This window comes from Arachis hypogaea, chromosome 16, assembly GCF_003086295.3.
Source record: "Arachis hypogaea cultivar Tifrunner chromosome 16, arahy.Tifrunner.gnm2.J5K5, whole genome shotgun sequence".
NCBI lineage: Eukaryota > Viridiplantae > Streptophyta > Magnoliopsida > Fabales > Fabaceae > Arachis > Arachis hypogaea.
Window position 1 is genome coordinate 130,280,105 of NC_092051.1, and position 9,695 is coordinate 130,289,799.

A 9,695-nucleotide genomic window follows, 5' to 3' on the forward strand; every position below is an offset into this window, starting at 1 on the left:
GTGATTCATTCATCAAAAGGGTAAAATATTTTTGAGAAAAATAACCCAAATCATCCCTTCTTTCTTATAAGTTAAAACCTATTTTTATGCATCACAATTTTTTCATTTACCCAAGCATCACCATTATCACACACAATTACTTCATTATCATATAAACAGTCACAACATATATTGGGTATACATAAAAGATTGTCTCTGATTTTGAACATAAGGATGCTGTCTTCCGAGGTTGGTGTGTCACCGATAGTTCTACATGAATGAATCATGGAGCTGTCGTTCCTCTCTCCCTCTTCCTCCTCCTATGTGTCTGAAGCAACCATTTGTTTTCATTATCGAATTCTCCCACCCTAAGTTATTAGTAAATATGTGTCTTAAACTAAAAATAAGACAACACATGCCCCTTGATATTTATTTATTTTTTTAATTGGGCCAAGCAAGCATGATTAAAATAGAACAAGGTCATTGTAATAGTCCAAAATAACAATGCAGTACCTTCCTTTTTTTTCCATTATTTATTTGTTTATCTTTCAGAAACCATGAATGGAAAGAAAACACCGAACTTCAAAGATTATATCAGAAACTTTAACAAGGATAACTTACCAAAAATCTAACTACGATATCCAAAGTATGAGAAACTAAATCAATCTGAATAAAAGGAAAGAAAAAGGAACAACAAAACCAAAGAATATGCACTGTCTAAATGTCAGTAGGTACATCACAACGCAACAGAGGAATGTAATATATAATATAACGTTACTGAATCTGCTGAAGTAAGAACCATTAGATTGAAAACATAAATTTAAATGCACATGCAAACAAAATGTTCAAATACTGCACCTCAAAAAGGAAAACATAAATTTATAAGAATCCCATCAACAATCCAGCATACATAACAATTCTATCCATCAAACAATAACATAAGTCTCATTGAAAACATAAATCTAATGACATTGAACATAGCATAGTCATTCATAACATTGTTGAACTTTGAAATTGGAACAAAATTTTATGCTTTTAACTTCTATCGACACTGAAATTAAATTAAATAAGGGAACAAAAAAATCTAAATTAATAATTGCGCGAAGGAACAAATATCAGCACTGTCTGAAGAACTATTATTAGAGCTCATTGGGGAAAAAAACAAAGCATGTGGAAGCAAAAAATGGTACCACGAAGGGGAGGGCTGGAAAAGAGGACGTCGAAAAAACAGAGCTCGGAGAAAAGGACGGCGGGTCAGCCGCGACGTTGGCAAGCCGAAGGTGACAATGCTCGAGACGGAGAGACTCGACGGTGGCAGAACTCACGAGACCAAGAGACGGTGGAGCTTGAAGCGCAGTGAATACGGACAGCGAAGCTCGAGGCGCGGTGACATGCGGATTACGGAGCTCTAGGCGCATTTAATCGCGGACGGTGGAGCAGGAGCTTGAGGCGTTGTGAATGGTTGACGCTGTGTGAGACTTGAGTGTGTGAGGATGATTCTTCCACTTAGTGGCTTGATGGGAAGAAAATGGGATATATGGAGAGTGGATTATCAAAGTTTAGAATCCTCTGCCTCTATTTTTCAATTTTTGGCTTGGATTATCCTTAGGATTCTTTTTTAAATAAATAAAATAAATATATTAATTACCAAAATATGTATTTACCACCGTGTTTACCGAAAAGCATCACATCATTTATCTCGTTTACACTATAAACAAGATAACGCTCCAGAATACGTGGTCGTATCACGTTTATACATGTATTGTGTAACAGACTTATCTCGTTTACAGTGTTAATGAGATACGTGTTAACTTATTTCATTTACATTATAAACGAGATAAGTGGAGCGGATGCCTATATATGTATCTCGTCCATTGCATTCTTTTTATCCTTTGACTTTTTTTTATTCATGTAGCCAACTCCACCTAGTAGGACAAGGCTTTATTGTTGTTGTTTTCTCCCACCTTTTTTAATTAAATTTCTGAGTTACTTGAAGAATATGACGCGTGCTAGTAACCATGATGGAGACATTAACAGACTCAACACGACTTGGCACATTGCAGGGGCATAGTACTTTGAGGTTAGTATTATTTTCCCTTTTATGGTTATGATTTTGCATAGATGTTGCTCCCTTAATAGGGTAGTTTTATGTAGGTAGTATGTAGTACATATTAAGATCGGTCTAAATGATAGGATATGATGTTAGGTACACGTTAAATAGGATGTTATTGATTTAGTTATTAATTAAGGTTATTAACTTAGGTTATAATTTGTTTAAATACACGGATATGATGTTAGGTTTAAATGCTAGTATGCTAGGTTATTGTTAAGCATATGTTTATCAATGTAATTATTAATTTAGGGGATTAACAATTTGTAATAAACCTAATGACATAGCAAAAGTTTTATGTCTCTATACTAAATGTCTAAGTAAGTTGTTTGTTGTGGAGTTTTGTTGTCACTTAGACTAAATAATCTATACAGGTGGCAGATTAAGTCAACACATTTACTTACTAATCGACAAGTACATCTGTATAGATTATTTAGTCTAAGTGACAACAAAACTCCACAACAAACAACTTAGACATTTAGTATAGAGGCATAAATTTTGCTATGTCATTAGGTTTATTACAAATTGTTAATCCCCTAAATTAATAACTACATTAATAAACATATTTCTAACAATAACATAGCATACTAGCATTTAAACCTAACATCATATCCGTGTATTTAAACAAATTCTAACCTAAGTTAATAACCTTAATTAATAACTAAATCAATAACATCCTATTTAACGTGTACCTAACATCATATCCTAACATTTAAACCGATCTTAACAGGTACTGCATACTACCTACATAAAACTACCCTACTTTGGGAGCAACATCTATGCAAAATCATAACCATAAAAGGGAAAACAATACTAACCTCAAAGTACTCTGCCCCTGCAATGTGCCAAGTCGCATTGAGTATATTAATGTCTCTATCATGGTTACTGGCACGCGGTATATTCTTCAAGTAACTCAGAAATTTAATTAAAAAAGGTGGGAGAAAACAACAACAACAAAGCCTTGTCCTACTAGGTGGAGTCGGCTACATGAATAAAAAAAAGTCAAAGAATAAAAAGGATGCTGTGGACGAGATACATATATAGGCCTCCGCTTTACTTATCTCGTTTACAGTGTAAATGAAACAAGTTAACACGTATCTCGTTTACACTATAAACGAGATAAGGCCGTTACACAATATATGTATAAATGTGATACGACCACGTCTTCTCCAGCCTTATCTCGTTTATAATGTAAACGAGATACGTGTTAACTTATGTTGTTTATACTATAAACGAGATAAGTGATGTGATGCTTTTCGGTAAAAACAATGATAAATACATATTTTGATAATTAATATGTTTATTTTATTTATTTAAAAAAGAATTCTAAGAATAATCCAAGCCGAAAATTGAAAAACAGAGGCAAGGAATTCTGAACTTCGATAATCCACTCTCCATATATCCCATTTTTTCCTATCAAGCCACTAAGTGGAAGAATCTTCCTCACACACTCAAGTCTTACACTGCGTCCACCATTCACAACTCCTCAAGCTCCTGCTCTGCCGTCCGCGATTCACCGCGCTTCAAGCTACACCATCTCTTGGTCTCGAGAGTTCTGCCACTGTCGAGTCTCTCCGTCTAGAGCATTGCCCCCTTCGTCCAACCAGCGTCGCGGCCGACCCGCCGTCCTCTTCTCTGAACTCTGTTGTTTCGTCGTTCTCTTCTTTAGCCCTCTCATTCGTGGTACTATTTTCTGCTTTTACATGCTTTGTTTGTTTTTTTTACCCAGTGAGCTCTAATAATAGTTTTTCGGGCAATGCTGAAATTTGTTCCTTTAGGCAATTATTAATTTAGATTTTTGTTCCCTTGTTTAATTTGATTTCAGTGTCGATAGAAATTAAAGCATAAAATTTTGCTCCAATTTGAAAGTTCAACAACGTTATGAATGACTATGCTATGTTCTATGTCATTAAATTTATGTTTTCATTGAGACTTATGTTATTGTTGATGGATGGAATTGTTATGTACACTGGATTGTTGATGGGATTGTTATAAATTTATGTTTTCCTTCTTAAGGTGCAGAATTTGAATATTTTGTTTGCATGTACTTTGTAATTTATGTTTTCAATCTAATGGCTCTTAGTTCAGTAGATTCAGTAACGTTATATTATATATTACATACTACATATTACATTCCGCTGCTGCGTTGTGATGTACTTATTGCCATTTAGACCGTGCTTATTCTTTGGTTTTGTTGTTCCTTTTTCTTTCCTTTTTATTTTCAGACACCAAAAGAATATATTACATATTACATATTACATATTCAAATTGATTTAGTTTTTCATACTTTGGATATTGTAGTTAGATTTTTGGTAAGTTATTCTTGTTGAAGTTTTTGAAATAATCTTTGAAGTTAGGTGTTTTCTTACCATTCATGGTTTCTGAAAGATAAAAAAAGAAGTAATGAAAAAAAGGAAGGTGTTGCATTGTTATTTTGGACTATTTCAGTGAACTTGTTCTATTTTAATAGTGCTTGCTTGGCCCAAGAAAAAAATAAATAAATATAAAAAGGAATGTGCTGTCTAGTTTTTAGTTTAAGAAACATATTTACTAATAACTTTGGATAGGAGAATTTGATAATGAAAATGAATGGGGGAATCAGACACATAGGGAGAGGAAAAGGGAGAGAGGAATGGCAGCTCCATGATTCATTCATGTAGAACTATCGATGACACACCAACCTCGGAAGACAGCAACCTCATGTTCAAAATCAGTTGTATACCCAATATATCTTGTGATTGTTTGTATGATAATGAAGTAATTGTGTGTCATAATGGTGTTTCTTGGGTAAATAAAAAATTTGTGATGCATAAAAAATAGGTTATAACTTATAAGAAAGAAGGGATGAATTGGGTCCTTTTTCTCAAAAATATTTTACCCTTTTGATGAATGAATTACTTCTTTTTATAGGCAAAGTTTACATCAATGATGCATGTAACAGAGTAGATTCTTAGAATAGATTGGCCAAATATCAAACACACTTGTTTGATATTCTAAATTTACAATTATTACGTTGTTTTATTTTTGAACATGAGGTTGCTGTCTTCCGAGGTTGGTGTATCACCGATAGTTCTACATGAATGAATCATGGAGCTACAGTTCCTCTCTCCCTTTCCCTCTCCCTATGTGTCTGAAGCTCCCGTTCGTTTTCATTACGAAATTCTTCCACCCCAAGTTATTGGTAAATATGTGTCTTAATGGGCTGCACATATTTTTTTAATCAAAAATAGGAAAACAAACCTAAAATGAGATCAACTAGTAAAAGAATTTCAAACTCCCATAAAAACATATTGACAGTTAATAGTGAAACAACACACACTACTACACCATCGACACAAATGAATAACATAAGTTTCAAACATCTAAAACACGTGGCACCTGATGATCAGTCCTTGGATCAGTCAGAATGAGTAGACAGGGCTCGTTATTGGATCTCGGCATTTGATTAGTAAATGTTCCAAGAGTGTGCCTTCCAGCAATTGCATTCGCACCCATGTATTGTGCAAACTTTGATATCCTGAGGGTTCTTGATAGCAACAATAATCCTTGCAGCAAGATGGAGCCTCTCCCATATCTTGCCAAGGTTAATTATGTAAATACCTGGGAACAAGGAATACAAAAATTCAACCAAACATAAAAATACTTTCATTCGGTAGCTGTAGCATCAGAAAGATAACAGAAATGTTGAGGTTTGACAAGTTTTCTTTTTCATAAGCTCTATTGTAAAATTATGATAATAAGTTGTTTTGAAATTTGAACACAATGTGGTCATACAAAATACACTTACTCGTATCAAAATCATGATTAGAAATTAAATTGACTCTTTCAATAAATAACACACCATATAAAGAAAAATTGATAAACCACTAGATTATAACAAATTTATGAGTTTATAACAAAAAAGAACCCTAGATACAGGAAAAGACAAATATAAAGGTGAAAATTCAGGTACAGTCAACTACACCTGAAGTTGATAATTGAGACTCGTTAGATGAAAATTTAGTCAAATCAGTCAAATTATTTAATCGCTCTCAACTATCAACTTCACGTGAAATTGACTGCACTTGAGTTTTCACCAAATATAAAAAATTGAATACAAAATTCACAAAAGATTCACAATCAACACACTCTTCAATAATATTCAGATTCAGAATCCCAAAAGATAAATAAAAAATATTATGTGAAAATGGGAAAGCAAGACTGACCTCTTAGAAGTGTGCCTTCCAGCAATTGCATTAGCACCAGTTTACTGAACAACGATATCCTGAGGGTTCTCAATAGCAACAATAATCCTGCTTAGATATTTAAGTTGCCGAAGCAAAGAGCTTGATTCAAAAAGCAGGAATTTAGAGCTAGAAAATATAAGTTGAAATTGCAACCTCGGAAGACAGAAGACTAGGCTCTAGGAGGAAACTTTACCAAGTGAAAATTTTCTAGTTAAACATTGCGCAAAGTTGTATACTACCATGGAAATTCAACTTTTTTTTTAAATGGAGAAACATAGAGGTTCAAAAATGAATATCCTATTCTCCAAGTTCTAAACCAGAAACTTCTGCAGCAGCAAATTTCATACTGAATTACTTGGACGTCACAGAAAGTGATAATAAGTTGAGAAAAAGAGAAAGAAAAACTGAATTCAGATTTAAAACATTATAAGAACTTGATAACAACAATCAGATATGAGGAAAAAGAAAGATGCTAATGAAGGGGACTCTGTCAACTATAGTTGATGACATGCTTGACTTACAACATAAATTATAAGGTGAGTTTTTGTTTTAGAGTATGCACTTGCAAGTAGAAGTTGTCTATTCTTGAAAACATGCAAGAGCTAAAACCTAGAGTATAGCTTTGTAAACCTCAACTAAACCTCATTTTCTTGAAGTGCTGAGTGCTTTCTCTTCTTGCTTGACAAGCATCTTTCCCTCAACAAAATTGCAGAACGCCATAGTTACTCCAAGCTGCTTCTCCATTTTCTTCACAATAAAAACTTCGTACTCTTCACATATGGTTAGCACTGTACCATCCCTACCAAGCCGACCAATTCGGCCTGCTCGGTGTGCATAGTGAGTTGAATCCGTAGGTAAGTCCAAATTAACCATGAGATCACATTCTGCCACATCCAAACCTCTAGCTGATAATTCATTTGTCACAAGAACTCTCACCTCGCCATTCTTGAATTTCTTCAAACTTGATGACCTAGTAAGCTTCCCAAGATCCCCATGCAACTCTGTCGCTTTCATTCTACAGGCCTCCAGCTTGAAGACGACATCCTTTAGTTGCTTAGTGTTGTTCTAGAAAGCTATTACAACTTTTGCATCCAGGGCATGAATACACTTTCTCATGGTATCGACCTTGTGCTATAACCTCGCTACACAGTAATAGTGTTTCAAAGCCAGAGGCAAACTCTTTACTGATGCCTGAGATGGCTTAGTTGGGTCTGGAGTAGAACCGACTAAAGGCCTTGACAAATTGATATGGCTCGAAGGCGAAACAGTATCAAGCGGGATAACTTACTTAGCTTGGACAAGAAGTGGATCACATCCCCAGCTTCTCGCTGCTCTTACAACAGAAAACGGCAGAGTTGCAGACACCATAATTAATTGACGCCCAGTCCTTTTAACATTTGGATCTGGTCTGCACATGATCTCCTGCCTACATGCTCCAATATCTGGTGCATGTCCTCCCGAAAATTGAATGACAAGAGCTCATCAACTTCATCCAATACCAAATAACGACAGCCATGTGTCCAAAGCTTCCCTGCTGCACTAAGTTCCGCTATCCTACCAGGTGTGCCAACAACAATGGCAGGTTTATTCTTCTTGAGAGCTTCTTCCTGCCTGGTTTGGTTTGCACCTCCTACAAGCTATTGAACCACTTTCTTGTTCTCCACTCCTAGTATCTTCTTAAACTCCCTCACTATCTGCATCCCTAGCTCCCTTGAGAGAGCAACAACCACTGCTTCTATTCCTATTTTCCCACCAGAATCACCATCACTGGAACTCTTGGAAACTTTGTTCATCAGTGGAACAATAGATGATAGTATAGGAAGAAGATAAGCCAATGTCTTCCCCGAACCCGTGTAAGACTGAATTATGACATCATGGTTCTGCAGAATGGTAGGAACAGCTGCAGACTGAACTTCAGTTGGAACACTGATCCCCTCTTTCTCCAGTCTCTCAATCAGAACAAGGGGCAACCCAAGTTCAGTGAATGATTTTACTGCAAATGGAGCAGCGTTGATTTGTTGTTTCTTCCGCTCAACAATCCCAAACGCTTTCTTCTTCTTACTGGAACCAATATGTTTCCCTATGCCTTTGCTCTTAAGGGACCCAGGGGATGAACCCAACAATGGCTTTACCTTACTGCTAGACTTGCCACCTTTGTTAATTGGTTTATCAACCTCACTTTGAAAACTAACACTTGAGAGGGTTAAGGAACCATGATTGGGTGGTTCCACTTGGCTCATACAATGAATACTTATGTGCAACAAAGAAGAAGCATTTTTATGAGTAGCCAATGCTCTTCTAATGGGAAATGACTCTCCAACAAGAAGAAAAAACCTAGATGGCATCAAAGCTGGCATCATTGATGTAAACGTTAGCTATAAAAAGAAGTGATTCATTCATCAAAAGGGTAAAATATTTTTGAGAAAAAGAACCCAAACCATCCCTTCTTTCTTATAAGTTAAAACCTATTTTTTATGCATCATAAATTTTTCATTTACCCAAGCATCACCATTATCACACATAATTACTTCATTATCATACAAACAGTCACAACATATATTCGGTATACATAAAAGATTGTCTCTGATTTTGAACATGAGGATGCTGTTGGTGTGTCACCGATAGTTCTACATGAATGAATCATGGAGCTGTCGTTCCTCTCTCCCTCTTCCTCCCTCTATGTGTCTGAAGCCCTCATTAGTTTTTATTATCAAATTCTCCCACCCCAAGTTATTAGTAAATATGTGTCTTAAACTAAAAATAAGACAGTACATGCCCCTTGTTATTTATTTATTTTTTTATTTGGGCCAAGCAAGCATGATTAAAATAGAACAAAGTCACTGTAATGGCCCAAAACAACAATGCAGTACCTTCCTTTTCTTCCATTACTTATTTGTTTTTCTTTCAGAAACCATGAATGGCAAGAAAACACTGAACTTCAAAGATTATGTCAGAAACTTTAACAAGGATAACTTACCAAAAATCTAACTACGATATCCAAAGTATGAGAAACTAAATCAATCTGAATATGTAATATGTAATATGTAATATATTCTTTTGGTGTTTGGAAATAAAAGGAAAGAAAAAGGAACAACAAAACCAAAGAATATGCACTGTCTAAATGTCAGTAGGTACATCACAACGCAGTAGAGGAATGTAATACATAATATAACGTTACTGAATCTGCTGAAGTAAGAACCATTAGATTGAAAACATAAATTTAAAAGCACATGCAAACAAAATATTCAAATACTGCACCTCAAAAAGGAAAACATAAATTTATAACAATCCCATCAATAATCTAGCATACATAACAATTCTATCCATCAATAATAACATAAGTCTCAATAAAAACATAAATCTAATGACATAGAACATAG

At 35.1% G+C, this 9,695-nt stretch overlaps 1 pseudogene; it reads right to left on the reverse strand.

Moving 5' to 3' along the window:
- Positions 1 to 6,791: 6,791 nt before the first annotated feature.
- Positions 6,792 to 8,658, reverse strand: LOC112757535 (DEAD-box ATP-dependent RNA helicase 47A-like; annotated as a pseudogene).
- Positions 8,659 to 9,695: the final 1,037 nt, after the last annotated feature.